The 17,117-nt window shown below is 39.5% G+C and overlaps 1 pseudogene; it reads left to right on the plus strand.

Moving 5' to 3' along the window:
- Positions 1-9,510: 9,510 nt before the first annotated feature.
- LOC115726861 lies at positions 9,511-11,320 on the plus strand (annotated as a pseudogene).
- Positions 11,321-17,117: the final 5,797 nt, after the last annotated feature.

The following is a 17,117-nucleotide window of genomic DNA, read 5'->3' on the forward strand; positions in this document are numbered from 1 at the left end:
AACGGGAATTGCCGATTTGGATCAGAGGGAGACACGACTTTCTTAGTTCCACAAAGAGACAAGCTTCAAGTCCAACTTAATCGATTATTGGCTTGGCGGGTCTGCTGGAATTCTCACTGAACTACAGTATATCGATTTAGGGTTGGCAATAATCATGGGTGCCATGACGTGGACTCTTTTTTTTTCCTTAAGCACAATGGATGGGAATGAATGATCAGTGTCGACGACCACCCTTAAGCAGTACTCTATACCATCGATCGGAATGTTCGATTTAAGTCATAACTACTGCTCATTTCAAGTGAGCTCGTGATAATCCTACTAGCGAAATTTTGAGCAAGTAGCACCTCATCACACGAGAGTAAGCCTTGCCCCCTTTTTATAAATGTCAAATTTTCGGAGAAACAAGCGGAGCCTGAAATTTTGATTATTTCTCGTTAATTGTTGCTGGAAGGCTCAAGAGAAAGCGAAGAAGATGAAGGAAGGCGGGTTAGGTTCATCTCTTTATATCGGCATTAATTGAAGGAGCCCGCAAGTATGATGAAGACTCCATGGAAGGGGAAATGGAGAAGACATTAAGCGCTCCAAATTTCTTGTTGGTGGCCGAGAGCGACAACGAACTTTGACACTATACCGAGGAGAATTGTGCAGGGCGTTCTTCCGGTTTGCTTGTTATAACTTATAAGAACACCCTCTAATAATTTAGTCACGTGGTACTTTACTAAGAATTGTGAGGACTAAATACTAAGTGGATTATTGAATGAAATTGAGGATTGAAAAATATTGAGAGAGTATTTGAGTGCTCGAGTGATTGCAATTTCCCTTGTATCACTTGTTTTATGATAAAATTCTGCGCTCTTTTCTCGTGAACGTTGGTCACTCCGGCCGAGTCACGTAAATCTAGTGTTCTATATATTTCCTTTCTTCCGTCTATTTTATTTGACTGCTCGCTTCATTTGCTTTACAACACGAATCCGTATCTAGTGCCTTTAATATTTGATAAATTTAGGGTAATGCAAAGAAAGAAGATAGGATTTCATTAAATAAAATTTCTGAATAGATTTTGTAAGCTCCCGTAATGATGAAATGACGAATCGTATGAAGTAAGAAGAAAGGATAAGCTCCCGGACACCAACAGTAAGTGTATGTTATCATTTGTTCAATTATGTCTTGAGTTCGAGTCGTTTACGAAATCCGATCTGATTGGACAAGTGTTCGAGTTTGACCGCACGAATTAAATTCAAGAGGTGGACTCTACATTGCTGGGGGTTGGACGAATAAAAGGAGGAGGGAACCCTAGGTCTGCTCTCTAGCCTACTGTTGTTGCATAATAAAGAAAAAAGGGGGAGGAGTCGTGGGTTTTCTTCACCTCTTGACATGACCGAACAGCTGCAAGATGCGTTCCTTCAGCAAGGAGAAGCCGCACGCTCACAGAGAGGAATTGAAGAGCAACCACACAGTAAAGTCCTCGAAATCAGTGAGTTGAGTTTTCTTGTTTCGCTCGATGGTGGGGGCAGAGATTAGTGCCGTGAGGGTTATAGCCAGATGAGTTGTTTATTTGTAAATCCTTGAGTTCAGATTTAATTTTAGTATAGGAAATATTTGAGAGATGAACGATTATAACTTGGATTCTTTGATTATAATATATTATCCGTGGCTGGCTCTCCTTATAGATGTAGGTTCCGATATTCGTACCAAATCACGTAAACATTTGATGTCATTTATTGTTCCTCATTTATTTTCTCTTTCTCTCTTGCATTGATATGTATTTACAAGATCCTGGTTAGCGCTTCCGCGTATTAATTATTAAATATGACAAACTTCTTTTGTTGAGGTGTTTAATGAATGCCCCCTGTTAACAAAATCCAAAATTTATTAACTTAATAGGACCCAAGAGGAATGTAAGTATCACCTGATTCGTCGGTCTTAGAAGCATGGAACACTCATTATTAGTTGCTATATTGAAGTGGATCATCTTATCATACTGTTCCAGCAGGTGTTTCTGTCTCGCAACTTATCTTCCTAATTTGTGAAGCCACATACTTAAATTTGTATGCATCGGCATTGGTATGACTATCGAAATCGTGAGCATCGGTGCCCTTAGCTATTATTCTGGAGAAATGATCCGATTTGGCCCACTCTTCAAAAGAAGTTTTTATGGGATCACTATCTACCAAAATTTTGATTTCTAATTTCAGCGAACGAATAATCACTTACCCCGGATATGGATTGCTGCAGAAATTGTTCGACAATTTATTGAAAAAAAAACATGGTACTCTATTATTTTATCGAGGGGTTAAAAGGACTAATGGATAATAAGGCTCGATTTTACAGCTCAGTTATTTCAGTATATCATCGAAAATGACTGTAATCAATTTCTCAGTGTTTAACACACACAAGCTATGTGTCCCCTCGGGAAATTTTATTGTTGCTTGGAGCAATATACATGCAACGTTTCGGTGAATAAATGTTAGTTCATGTAGAGTGATGGCGTCATAGATATGCTTCCTTAGATGAACTTATAAGTTGTCAATCATCATATACTTCTAATAACAAGCTCCACTCCTTCTAACCTTACCTTCTGAATCCCAATAGCTCTAGATAAAATTTATTGTGGGGAAATTTGACGAGCATATTGGTGAACTATCTCCTCTAGTCAATTTCGACAAAAAAAAATATAATGACTGGAATAATCTGAAAAACGGATAACAATCCAACGGAGACTGATTTTATGAAGTCAAAGAAGAATACACCCAAATCTCATTGACTATGATCTAGAGAGTAAAACGTAATATACGAAAAACCTTATTAATGTTAAGACTTAAATCACAAGACTATCATACCGCAGTTGTGAAAGTATCAAAAAAGTAATAAACCTTGCATTGGTATAAATTTAGTTCTAAATTTGTCGTATTTGTATCAATTCAATTCATCCGACGAATTTTGACCCAAAATCACTAACATAGATAACATTTGTCCTACATGACATGATCGATCTTGACGTGGACAAAATATATAAATTTTTGATATTTTTTTGAAATTTTTTTATTATTTTTGTTTTCATTTTGTCTGATAATGGTAGCAACGGAAACTTCATTGCTATCAACCATCAAATCAAATGTCCTTAGTTGTCATGACGAGCAAAGGGGGCAAAACTCTAGTTCTTCCACTTTCATTCATTGATTCACTCCTTCTTCAAATGAGCTAGAAATTCACCTTGCGAGATCAGAACAACAGATTCTTCTTTTGAAAGCAAGATCATGAACCGAGCGACCGACCCCGGGTTCCTCCCAAATCTGTTGTTGCTTGCAGAAAAACTCACTTGAGTGACTCGGTTTGGTTCCTTCTATTGGGAAATTATATTTGATTTTGAAGGAAAGGAAATTATATTTGATTTTGAAGGAAACAAAATTAACATATTTTGTTGAAAAGACTGTGATTTATGCTTTGAGGATTTATTACAAATATATCTCTACACCTTTTGTACTTAATGTGTTTAATACTTTCATTACGATAGAAACAGGATTCGTGGCAAAGGTATACTCATACGAGATTCCAAGAGAGATATATTTTGATATTCATATTAATCCTCACTGTTTATTCAATCTTATTATTGATTCTTTACCATATTAAATTTTCCCCACTAACGGTCAATTATCTGGTTAGGATTGCATTTTTAAGTTAAATTAATTTACCATCAATCACAAGGATATTCACATTACTTTCCATATTGATTGATTGGCAATCACCTCGTAGATAATTTTCTTTATTAGAAGCTTGATTTATAGCGTCAAGGATTTGATTGTATAGGCGAGCAAATCCTCTCAAATCTCCGGTTCCTCTCATCTCAACGGCTCGTGAATTTTATTTGACAATCAACCAATGGCTTGTTTTGGAGATTGATCATTGCAGTGGTTCTATCCAGTGAGAGCTTGGAAGACGATAAGTATATAAAGAGCACCAGGTTCGAAGAGAAGTGAGAGACATCGAGAGATCATCATCCATATTTCAAGAGAGCTTCATCTGTTTCAATTATCAGTTCGAGCTTAACCGAGATCTTGTGAGAGGTAATATAGAGTAAAGTGTGCAGAGTGGGATAATTTTGGTAGAGGCAAAGCTCGCTTCTGTTAGAAGTGCTTGTGGTCAAGCAATTACATCTTTCTCGTGACTCTCTTTTGATTACTTAGAGGAATCCGGTCAGTAGACTATTAGTGTGGAAGAGTGAATGTAGGCTTACCAAAAGCCAAACCACTATAATCTCTTGTGCATTGTCTTCTACTTTCTACGAGCCTCTGTTTCTTGTCTAGTAGAAGCACCGCATGGTCCCGTTAACTACATCCGCTCCTATCAAACTTGATCATTTTATTTTCGTTTTATTTTACCAAGTTTGATTATAATCACTTATTTACCCCCTCTAAGTGATAGTTGTAGCCAAACAACATTGTCTCGTTCTTCCCCACACGCAACAAGCAAACTAAAAGCCTTGTGAGCATTAAGATCACTCGGTCATTTCACGATTCTTCTATATTTCCGATCGATGGATTGCTCTAAGACATTTGTGAGGACTCATGTCAATTCATGCTTGTCAATCATGGATGATTGCTCTGGTGGCAACTCTTGGAAATATCAATTCACAAACTCTTTTCCCACTTCATATGGAATGTTAGATGTTAAAGAAGGGATGTATATGTTGAGAAAACCTCTTAATATATTTTGAAGTAAGACAAAAAAAATTTATGTTTTATATCGATCTTGAGTGATGCAAGAATTGTTTATGTTTCAGGTAAATTCACTTTGAAAGGATTCTCTATGACCGAAAGACCTACACGAACATATCTAGTAAAATGAAAACTCATATCGACTTTGAAGCATAAAGGCTTATGTCTATAGAATCTATATCATTATCGTTGCTATAAAATCTTGGCAAGAACAGCTGAATATATCCAAGAAGTTAGAAACAATGATCCGCATGAATATCAGCAAGATTATTGCATGAATATCAGCAAGGCTACTACATGGATATCGATAAGGCAAATGCTGGATATCAACAAGGTTTATACTTGAATATCAGCAACACGCTGGATATCACCAAAGTACAACAAAAATTGAATATTAACAAAGCACTTGTTCTACCTATGACGAGATTGTTGACACAATCTTCAATATTATCATTTTGACATATTTTATCGCAGTGCTTTTCAACTTGTGATCTAATATAGATCCCTACTCTAGAAAATCTTGATTGCCTATCAATTTTAAAGATTATCTTCACAGAATATTCAATCACATGAGATATCTTCATTGAGTGACAATCATCTCGAAGACAAGATTATTTCCCTAGCTGAAGCACTCCACTTGTGGAAACCAAAAAAAATTTTGTATGGGCGACCAAATTGGCAGGAACTCTTGATTGTTCGACATCAATGGCTTCCCTAATATTCTCATCAATTGTCCAACGGCTAGCTTGGAGATTGATCCTCATGAAGATCGTCTAAAAGGAAGTTTTGGACACCAAAGAGCATAGAAAATGATCAAGGCGCCGAAGAAAGATAGATTAAGAGATCAAATTTCTTAAGTTCAAAGAGGGCTGCAAATATATTTTGTTAGTGAGCTTACAATTATAATCTTTTGAGAAGTGTTGATAGAGTGATAGTTATGCTCAAGTGTGAGATAGTGAGTCATATCAGCTTGTATATAAGTAGCATCTACTTCGAGAAGTATTTGAGTATAATCAGCACTCACTCTAGCCAGTTATTTGTTACATGGAATAGTAGACGTACATTTATACTAAACCGAACCACTAAAAAGCGCTATGTGCAACGTCTTCTATCTCTCTGATCATATTCACTTGTTAATTGATAGTAACTTTTGCATTGCTGAATATTATCATCACACCGATCATATTCGGTAGGGGTGTCAATGGTACGGTACGACTCGGTTCGGTTCGATTTGGTTAGGTTCGGTTTTTTTAAATAATCGAACCGAATTGAACTATCATGGTGAATGGATGAACTGAATCAAATCACGACCCGAACCGAATATACACCGAACCAAACAGAACTGAATTTTTTGATCGGTATAGTTCGATTTTTCGGTTTTCCTTTTCCCTTTTTTTTCTTCCTTTTTTAAAAGAATTTACCCAGACTCCTAGATGTTTACGGAATATTCTTTTCTGGCAAAGTGGAAGTTTTTCAATCTCAAAAAACTTTGGTTGAACAATCATCATCAATTTTTTTTAATGACATTTTATTTCGATTTCGCAATTTTTAAGACCAAGCCTTGGTATGGAGATTGATAGCTACCCTATTACGCCGTCAATTTTTTTAGTGCCATTTTATTTCATATCACACTTGTTGATGAGATAGCGTCCGGTCTGGGGCATCAATTTGCTGAATAAGTGAACACGATACCGTAACATGCTGCATTGTGTAGGATGATAATGTCAAGTGAGCAACCACAACACATGCATTCACTCGATGGTTGCACTCCATCCGCTCGAGTTCAACCGGCAGATTATATCTTCATTCCTAAAGTGAACACAGATTGTGAAAAACATAGCACCGGAAACAAAACAAGCGAGGTAATGTAAACAACAGTACTAGTATCGGTATCACCGGATACTAGTATTGTCACAAGCATCTAAATAACTAAATGAACAAAGCTACAAATGTACATTTGCCTCTATTCTCAATTTTCCTTTTTCTAGGAGGAAGGAAAAGATGGATCACCATTCTCAGTTTTCCTTTTTCTAGGAGGAAGGAAAAACTTCGGCTGGACTCTACTCACAAATCGCCGAAATCCCTCATTTTCTACAAACTTGAAAGGTAATTCACCGATAATTTACATGGCTACTAGATCCTTTCGACCAACATCTTGGTCAAGTTTCCGTGGTCCAGATGAAGTAGAACTACCGACCCCATGAATCTGACTCGATGAACTTTTTTGCCTTTTCTGCCTTTTCTCCAAGTTTGCATATGGATATTCCTTGCATCTAGCTAAATGATTATACATCCCACTAGTTCCTTGACTACTAAAACAACCAATGATAGCCCCACAATATATACATTCAGCTTTATCTTGGTTATCGTTTGTCCTTTTAAAGTGTTCCCACACAACAGATCTTATCCTCTTTCTATTTGTGCCAGTGGATTCATTCATTGAAGACATCTATAAACCAGTAACAATTTCAATACCATGATCGGCAGACATTTTTGCTTAAATAGAGTGGAAGAGGAAAATGAAGTTCTCAAACAAAATGAAAAAAGCTAATATAAACTCAGCATAATAATGGGAAAATTGAATCGAATCAACTCCACAATAAGCAAATAAGAAACAAAGATATAGATAAACATCCCCATTTTGATTCGGAGAAAAGGGATTCCATCAATCAAAAGTTTAGAAAAGAAAATAGCAACATGTTGCAAAGACAGGAAATGGGTGAGAAAAAACAGTGTACTACTTCTTACTCCTTTTGATTTTTCTCCTCAACTAATGCAATTTTACATCCCGGAACAAAGATCAAATATCGGTTCATCAACAAAACATAAACATTTTCGTTCTTTGATGAGTAACAAACACAGAAATTAAACGTGTTCTCTCGTGTTACTATAGAGAAGACCCAAAGAGGTTCCCTATAGTAACATAACCCTTAAAGCAGGGAGCCCCAAGACCTTCTTTTTTCAAAAGAAAATCAGCCAAAAGTAGCAAAAGAGAGATACCCATTTTAGATTCTACCCCGCTTTTGTTGTTTTTTTTTTTATATATAATCAAGGTGTCCGCGCGGCAAGCAAGCTTGCGCTCAAACCAGCGGTGAAGCACGACTAGTCCTCAAGGGCAACTACAGGACCCCACCACCACGGTGCCCGGGTAAGACATTGGCACCACGAAGTTTTGAACCCATGACCTCTCGTGAAAGGAACCGAGCGCAAACCAGCGCGGCCACCAGCCGGTGGGTCAACCCCGCTTTTGTTGTTCTCTCCTCCATTTTCCAAAAAATCTTTTCACAAAACACTCCATCGAATTCGAGCTTTTCACCACTCAAAAACCCTCAAACCCTTGTCGTTCATTGGGTACAAATTACATATGGGTGCAAACAAAAAATCTCTTAGGAACTTTCTAATGAAAAAAACTTATGTGGAGCACAAGAATGGCACTCGCACAGGCTTCCCCCTCTCTCTCTTTGCGGAACCTAATTCTTCCGTGTTCTTGGCCCGGAAAGACAGATTCCTTTAAAGTCGTTCCCCACTGGTTGGAATCAACAACACATGTTTGGATGCCACAGCAAAACCCAGGCAAAGTACAAAGAAAAATGAAGAAAAACAGAAAGGAAAATCCAAATCGGGGCATGAAATGGCACACAAAAAGCTATAGACCAGAAATGTGATTATTGAGACGGGACTCACAGTGTCTTCTGTTTGGATGTGAACTTGCGTCGAAGGAGTAGAAGCAACCAAAGCGGTTGCAGAGTCGGCCATTGAGCGGATTGCGAGTGAGGAGCCGAAGCGGTCGTGTGCAATCTAGGAGGAGATAGCGCGAAGTAGGATGCGGTGAAGCGGCAGTCCCGTAATAATACCTTGAAGGTGGGATAAGGTACTACGACGACACGGGGCGCTGCGGACTGCTAACTTGATCTACATCTTGCCGTGAAGTCAACTAGACGATCAGATGAGCTCGTACATTCGGATCTGGTCCTTATCTTGCGGGTCAGGCAGGTCCTTGAGGTGGATTAGGAGGGACCCAATCAAGGGTTTGGGGGTATCGAAAGGTTTAGAGTAGAAAACTTCGAGGGAGAGGACCGAATCGGGGAGGGGGAGGGGGAGGGCGAGAGGGATCGTGAACTATTCATTTGGGACAAGCCGAGTCGAGCCGTAATCATCAGAATTGATAGCGAGGCAGTGATTGGGATTGACCCAGAAGATGGCGTAGGGCTTGAGGTCGCCGTTCCTCCAATTGACGTGCTTGAGGTGCGGTCAAGCTCGAGGGGCTTCAATGGCAGGATGTGAGAGGAGAGGCAGATTAAGGTTTCACAGAAGCTTTTCTGACAGGGGTGTAAAAGAAGAGAGGTAACGTAAATGTTAAATTAATAAGATGGGCCTTTTTCAGTTCAATTAACCGCATACCGAACCAAATCGGCCGAAGTATCCCGAACCAAAAAAAAGAATGATTTTTTATTTCATTATCTAAACCGAAACCGTACCGAAATATATGAAATTTTCGGTTCAATTCGATTCGGTTTTATTTTGACACCCCTACTATCTACCACTCAATGAGTGCTATCTACCACTCAGACCTGCTAATATTCAACTGGACTATTTTATTGAGTGGTAGATAGCACATGAGTTTCTCACCTAAGCCAGCACGTGACTGCACAAACCCACCAAACTTATGGTAAAAGAAAAGCCAACATTCATACATCGTTTCTCTGTCACTTATAAAATAGAAAACACAAGCGAATTGGTCGACAAATGTATTGTCACACAATCTGCTAACAGCAAAGAATGGTTGTTCATCTACTGTAAAACCTCTTTTCAGCTTCTATTTGGCAATCATCTGTGGTCTCTTCATCATCCAAGAACGCCCTCTAGCAATGACTACACCTCAACCTCCTCACATTGCTCTATTCCCTAGTGCTGGAATGGGCCATTTGATGCCATTCCTCCGGCTCGCGGCGATGCTGGCAAACCAAGACAGCATTGTTACAGTCATTACAGCTCGACCCACCATGTCCATCACCGAGTCGGACCACATATCCTCATTCCTTCGCCACAATCCCGAAATCAATCATCTTGAACTCCAGCTTACTCCTAGCTTCCAGCAAGCTGATTCCGCTCCTGTCAACCCTTTCTTTCTCCAGATGCATCTCATCAATCAGTCACTCCATCTTCTCCCTCCACTGTTATCTTCATCATCTCCACCTTTTTCCGCTATATTTGTAGACTTCCGTCATGTTGCCATGATTGCTCCAATTGCTAAAACGCTTCACCTCCCGATTTATGTTCTTTCCACCACCTCGGTCGCTTTCCTCTCCCTCATGGCATACCTTCCGGTGCTGGTATCAAACCCAGCTGAGTTCAACAAAACTTCCGCTGAAATCAAGATCCCAGGATTGCAACCCATGGCAATGTCAAGCCTCCCACCGGCATTCCTTGATTCCAATCATCTTTTTACGTCAATCATTATTACAAACTCTCAAGCTCTATCAGAGGCCAGAGAATCTTGATGAACACTTTTGAGTGGTTCCAAGCATCTGCACTTGCCGCTCTCAACAAAGATAGGGCGATCAAAAGCTTGCCGCCTGTTCTGCCCATGGGGCCATTAGAACCATATCGTGCTCCACACGACGACAACGGCGGGGATCAATACAGGTCCTGGCTGGAAAATCAGCCAGCTGAATCTGTGGTGTACATATGCTTTGGGAGCAGAACGGAGATGTCCAGAGATCAGATACGAGAGCTGGAAAAGGGGCTGGTTAAGACGGGGTGGAGATTCTTCTGGGTACTAAAAACCAGTAAAGTAGATAAGGATGACAAAGAGGATGCGGAACACTTTTTGAATGAATCCTTCTTGGAGAGAACAAAGAATAAGGGGTGGGTCGTAAAAGGGTGGGTGGACCAGCAGGAGATTCTGGCGCATCCCGCCATCGGAGGGTTCGTGAGTCACTGCGGGTGGAACTCAGTGATGGAATCGGCCCGGCAAGGCGTGCCGATGCTCGCGTGGCCGCAAGGCGGTGACCAGAAGCTGAACGCGATGGTTGCGGAGGAGGCGGGATTAGGGCTGTGGGAGAGGGACTGGGATTGGGGTCCCAAAGGGATCGTGAAAGGGGAAGAGATTGAGAGGAAGATTGCGGCGCTGATGACAGATGAGAAGTTGAGAGAGAGAGCCAAGAAGGTGGGAGACGAGGCCAGGAAGGCTGTCGGAAGAGGTGGGAGCTCTGATAAGGTGATCAGAGAAGTAGTTAAATCCTTAATTACTCCGTTCTAACAGAAGGTACGTTTTTATCTAGAGAAATTGTCACGTCGGGCAAGCCTCTGTGACCTAAATTTAAGAGTGTCGGCTCAAAATTTACAACATGCAATGGATGGTCAAGTGATTGTAAAAAAAAGAAAAGAAAATGGCATTGGTGAGTTAAAGATCGATGAGCAAAGCGAATTTGCAAATCAATCAAAAATTGTGTCGCGACATAAGAAAAGAATCAAAAGCCAATGAAGAACGATCTCATTATCTTTGCCTGTGATTGTGATGTTTTCGCTATTCTTAGTTTTGTGTCATGTTTGCTACCGCCTTATAGACGGTAGATGTAATGAAATGCAAAGAAAAAATATGGGTTTTAATTGAAAAAATAAAAAACAGTTCCTTTTTAGTGTTTGTAAGCGCTCGTATGGATGAATCATTCGACATAAAGAACAAGCACCGGCCATTTATAGTTAAGATCGTAGTCATAGTTAACAAGGACATGTATTCAATTTCAATGCATTTGATTACACATAACACGAGAAAGACAGCACATCAAAAATGATAAACCTGTCATTTATAGAGGTGCGTAACAAGCAAGGGCAATTGATTCTAGGGAGGGTAGGTCACAACCCTCTTCAAAGAGCCAAGGCCGCCACTAAATATGTTGGGGTCTAAGCCAGTGATCTCCCTTCTCCTTCCATTTGAACACCAACCCAGAACTCTCTCTTTCCTTTTTCTTTAAATCTCAAACACAAATTCAAACCTACGGATACAAGAAAGAGACCCCAACTCTCTTTGACTCAGTCTGAGGCAAGACAGGTCACAACTTTTAAGAGGTCACATGAATGGGGGGTCGTTGGCGGAAGCAGAGAAGGGAGACTGTACAGTGAAAAGGAAATCACATTTAAGATGTGGCGAGAGAATTGAGAGAGGGTAGAGAGCGTCCGCGAGGAGGCAGAGGATAGGGTCTGCAAGAGCCGTATGTACGAAGCTCGATTAGGGTTTCTTCCTTTACAAATATTTATTAATATGTGTTAGTATGCATGTAGCAATCCGGTCTGGGTGGGCGGTTCCACACCTGCAAACGGGAACCGGGCCGGTACTCACCAGTCTCACTAAATTAGAACCGAGAACAGGACCAGTAATCATGAGAAACGCCGATTTTGGGCAGGTTTGATCCAGTTCCGAGCGATTCCCGATTCTTTTTGCACGCACCTATTATATTGACAAGTGCCCCTTGTTAGCAAAATTCAATAGGTAATAACTTGACAGTGCCCAAGAGAAATTTAAGTATTACATGATTCATGAGTCTTAGAGACATCATCATCATCAGAACACTCATCATCGGTTGCTGCATTAGAGTGGATCATGCGATCATACTGTCTCAACATGTATTTCTGTCTCACAACTTATCTTCCCAATACGTGAAGCCGCATATTTAATTATTTTTTATTTTATTTTTTTGGTATGCAGTCTTTACTTCTGATGTGCATTTGCTGCAGAAAAATTCAGCAATTCGATTAGAAGACATGCTGCTCTTATCTTAGCAGGTGTTAAAGTGGAAACTAATGGATAACAAAGGTAGGTTTTAAAGCCTAGTTATTTCAATATAAATGAAAATGACTATAGTTGAATTTATCACTCTTTTACCAGGCCCGAGTCCGAGTGGCTGCACCCTGCAGGCAGTAAGCAATGAAGTGAAAGTTACCTCTAGTATCCATTTCTGCCAAAAGGGAGGCCGCCAAAGGAACTCATGGTTTCATTCAATGTGAGATTTTATAAGATCACTATCGAGTATTCTAAATATTTAAGCTTCGTTTAGTATGTATATATTCTAACAATCCCGCATATGACAGGAAAACTGAAAAGCCTCGTGAGCACGAAGATCATTGAGATGAGAATAGTCCGTAACAATCGACGTATTAGTAACAACATCGCGACCGGTCATTTCGTCAATGATCTGGATGTGTCCTCAATGCCCCCCACAATAGTAAGAGCTGAAACCCCACACCCCACCCACCCCCAAATACATCTGCATCGAGACCAAAACTGAAAGCATCCACTGAGCTCCTCCCCAAATTCTGGATGTTCCAACTCCACACAACTTTTCAAACCAAGGTTTCATTCGTTTCGCAAAAAACAACTTTCAAGAAAATGTTTTCCTAATTTTCTAGCGTTGATTTCACAAAAAATAAATGATTCAAGGAAAACATCGTTCATTCATGGAGAAAAAACACGTAGAGAAAATGATTTTCTTTTTATGAAGAGAGGAAATCATTTTTCCTATCTTTCCTCCCTCCATTTCTTTACCTTCATTTCCTTTTTAGATACTTTAAAAAAGAGTTTTTTCTTATAATTTTTACTTTAAATTTAATTTTTTTTCTTTTCTTTTTAATTATTTTTTTCTTTTCTTTTTTACTTCTTTCTCGGCCAGGCTATGGCCAACGAGCTCGAGGCTTGCCAGATTCCGATGAGCTTAGGATCGCCCTATAGTGGCCAAGAAGTGCGCCTTTCTTGGCCTGTACTGTACTCTTAGGTCTTAGCTACCTCAACCTCAGGACGAAGTAGTCCCCAGGCAATCCCACCAAGTTTCTTCTTTTTTTCTTTCTACTCCTCCTCGAAGCCCTTAAAAGCCCATAGAACACGGTTACTATGAACTTGATGAGATTCGAACCAGTGATATCCCAACTTGTAAGCAAGAAATCCCGTTTACGACCCAATCTACTACGCCAATCTCCTTTTTTTTTCCTTATGCGAGAAAGTCCATTTTATGAAAGAAGATGGACACATTATACATCATTAATCACCCGAATCAAATGAGATGCATGGTTGGTTGATCTCGGGTATGATCCAAATATGAAATTATTTACCCTTTGATCTCATGTTCTAAAGAATTAAGACGTCCTTAAAGCAAGGGCTTCTTAATAACCTCCCGCCTTCCCACGGACCGGCATTTTCTTTAAATTAGCATAGAAAAGCAACTTTGCAATGAACGTTGAAATGAAATAGTGAATGCAAAATGAGTGGTGACGTTCACAATTCTATTATTTTTATGCCGACCTAGATAGGTCGGATGATGGGCTTTGGCGATGAAGTCCGCGACCCAGTTGTCCATTCGGCTGCAGTGGGTTATGTGAATATTCTTGTAGAAGCCCAACAGAGAATGGGCCAAAACCTCCCCAACCCCTTTAGGATCTTCTTTATTTGGATCCCCTTCTGCTGGGCCTTTTCCCTTTGAACCCTTTATGCTATAAATAAAGTATAGGTCGGATGAGAGTAGGCATAACACCTACCATTTGGAATCATATGGATAGTTTGATGTTATCGATCAATGCTATGCACGCCCGTAGACCTAAGGTGAGTTCCCTAAACAATTATTCTAGGAATCGATAGAACAACCCAAAAAAACAAAAGTGTAAACGAAGAGTATAGAGAATCAAATGCAAAATGCCTGCATGATTGTAGGTTAACCATGTTAAACTTGATGCGTCACTTCAAAAGCTAAAATCGTCACACTTGGTGTTGAAGCGTTTAAGGAATTTTGGTTCAAAAATTGAAGGCGTCGCATGTTCAAATCTCACCAACTATGTGTTTACTGTTCTGAATCAGAGTCACAGGCATAGATGAAAAACCTAGACGGAGCCACCCGCATAAGGGATAAAACCTAGATTTGCATCCCTTCCTTATTAAAAGCTAAAATGGTCAAAGAATAAAATAAGACATTTGTTTTCCTATTTGACCGTGGTATTCAAAATGCATATGTAATAGACACTACATGCGGCTAAAAATGGGTACATTCCAAAACCTCCATAATGGACTAGAGGACCATTCTCAAAATGCCACTAGTGCTTGTCTCGTTTCCCCCTCCTACATTGAGTTGTTACCACTATCCTATCCACGAACATGTCTGCCTCAACCTTCAATAAGTTCGACCAAAAAAAAAACCTTCAGTAAGACAAAATACACACGCAAACCCAAGCAATAATTTACTCTTCAAAATCATTTCAATCACAAAATAGATGTGTATACCTATAAATATAATATTTTGTGATTTGTCGAGTCGCTGTTTCATTTTAGTTATTTACGGTACAGTAAATGAAACATTCACACTTCTTAACTGGCCCAAGATCCACATAATTTTTAAACAAAAAAAAAAATTGTAGAGGTTTAAATATGTTGCCCGAAATTATTTACGAATGTCGTCTTTCAATTCCTCATTTTTGTGTTTTTTTTTCATCTATTTGCTTCCGTACCGCAGTCATAGAGCTATATGTTGCATGAAAATGTGATGTATTAACTGCTTCAACATTTGATCTCATGTGTTTCCAGAACGAATCGGAACAGTTCGAGCGTGGGGCTAATTAAAAAGGCTGAGAAACCCATATAAGAACACTCAAAATGGGAAAATAAATCATTTTTCCAAAATTGAAAAACCTAGTAATACCATAAACAATGGATTTTGTTGTTCCTACAATAGTAAGATAAAACGCGCAATGGACGAAAATAGTCCCTGCTTGTACTTCCATGGCTCCGTGGCTGGACACGAAGGAAATGAATATCACTTTTTCAACAAACTCTTCCCTCAGGAAAAAAAAAATAACTCTTTCACACTTATCCAATATTTTCGGTTCGCATTTTTTCCACTCCTTTTATGGTCTTGACACTCCTTTTTGTGTGTGTGTTGACCTTCAGAAGCGAGATTTAAATTATTAGTTATTGGAGGGAAAGGGAGGCGCCGAAGCGAACCTCGTGCAGGATGGAAAACAGAAAGGAGAGTGGGAGGCGTCGAAAGGAAGAAGAAGAAGAAAAGGAGGACGGTGGGACCCACAAGAGAAATAAAATAAATAAAAGAATTAACAAAGAATAAGAATCATATAAAATTTTATCAAATTAGGTAGGCCACACAAAGGATAGGATGGCCAAAACACACACAAAAAGGAATATCAAAGCCATAAAGAGAGTGGAAAAAGTACGAGCTATATTATCTCATGACACGAACTCGAAGACCCGACTACCTTGAAAGCCCATAACACACCTCCTACAACCCTTGCGATTTGGTTAAGTTATTGGCCTTTGACATGTGTAAATGACCAGATCCAAAATGGTTTGTTTGCACTTGATGGAATTCGAACAAGCGACCTCGAGATCCTAAGTTGGAAATCCCCTCGATACTCTCACCCTATTGCACCTATCTTCTTTTTCTTATGACAAGAAAATCCATCACACGTAATAAGTTGCAAGCACGTACATCATTAACCACACGAATTAAGTAAGATGCATGGTTAAACCCGGATATGGTCCAAATATTATATTGTTTGCACTCTAATCTTCCTGTCTAAAGAAGTGAAATGTCTTCAAATCAGTGGCTTCTTGACTGGGTTATTGTTTACATGATTAAAAAGCATCGTCAACAGAAAACGGGCAAGCGCGCAAGCACATGGACATGCAGTTTCTTTATGTTGGAGTAGGAAGACAATTGGGCAATGAACTCTGAGATGAAATACGAATACAAAATGCAAGGTGGTATGAAGAATTCTGTTATTAGGCAGACCTAGATATGTTGGATGAGAGTACGCACAACGCCTACCATATTGAATTGGATGGATCGCTTGCGTTATCACATCAATGCCACACGCACGGACGTAGACCTTGAGCTTGATTATGGCTAACCTATTAGTTTGATTGGAATATGTGGAACCGGGTCTATGTGTTTAGTTATGACTCTTTACCCGCATAACCAACTTTTATTATGTCATCTGATTATCGATTCGTCAGCAGCATGATCGGTCAATGGCGTGTGAACTTGCTTCTCTAGTCTAAGTCCAAAATTTTTTATTTGTTTTGGTAATATTTGACATTGTTATGATTTGTATATACGACGCGTCGCGAAAAGCATCTAAGGTTATGATGATAGCGACTTGTGAATCGTCTATGGCTCATAAACGTTTATGGGATGTGATATGATCACTTTGGATTTTTATCTTGGTTAAGGTGAGTGCCCCCAAGCAATTATTTTAAGAACCGATAGAATAACTCATTCAAAAAGGGTAAAAAGGAGAATATAGAGAATCGAATGTGGGATGCCTACATGATTCTAGATTAACCATGTTAAATTTGATGTGTTACTTCAAAAGCCAAAATCATCCAACCCCATAGGCACGGTTTGT

This window comes from Rhodamnia argentea, chromosome 3, assembly GCF_020921035.1.
Source record: "Rhodamnia argentea isolate NSW1041297 chromosome 3, ASM2092103v1, whole genome shotgun sequence".
NCBI lineage: Eukaryota > Viridiplantae > Streptophyta > Magnoliopsida > Myrtales > Myrtaceae > Rhodamnia > Rhodamnia argentea.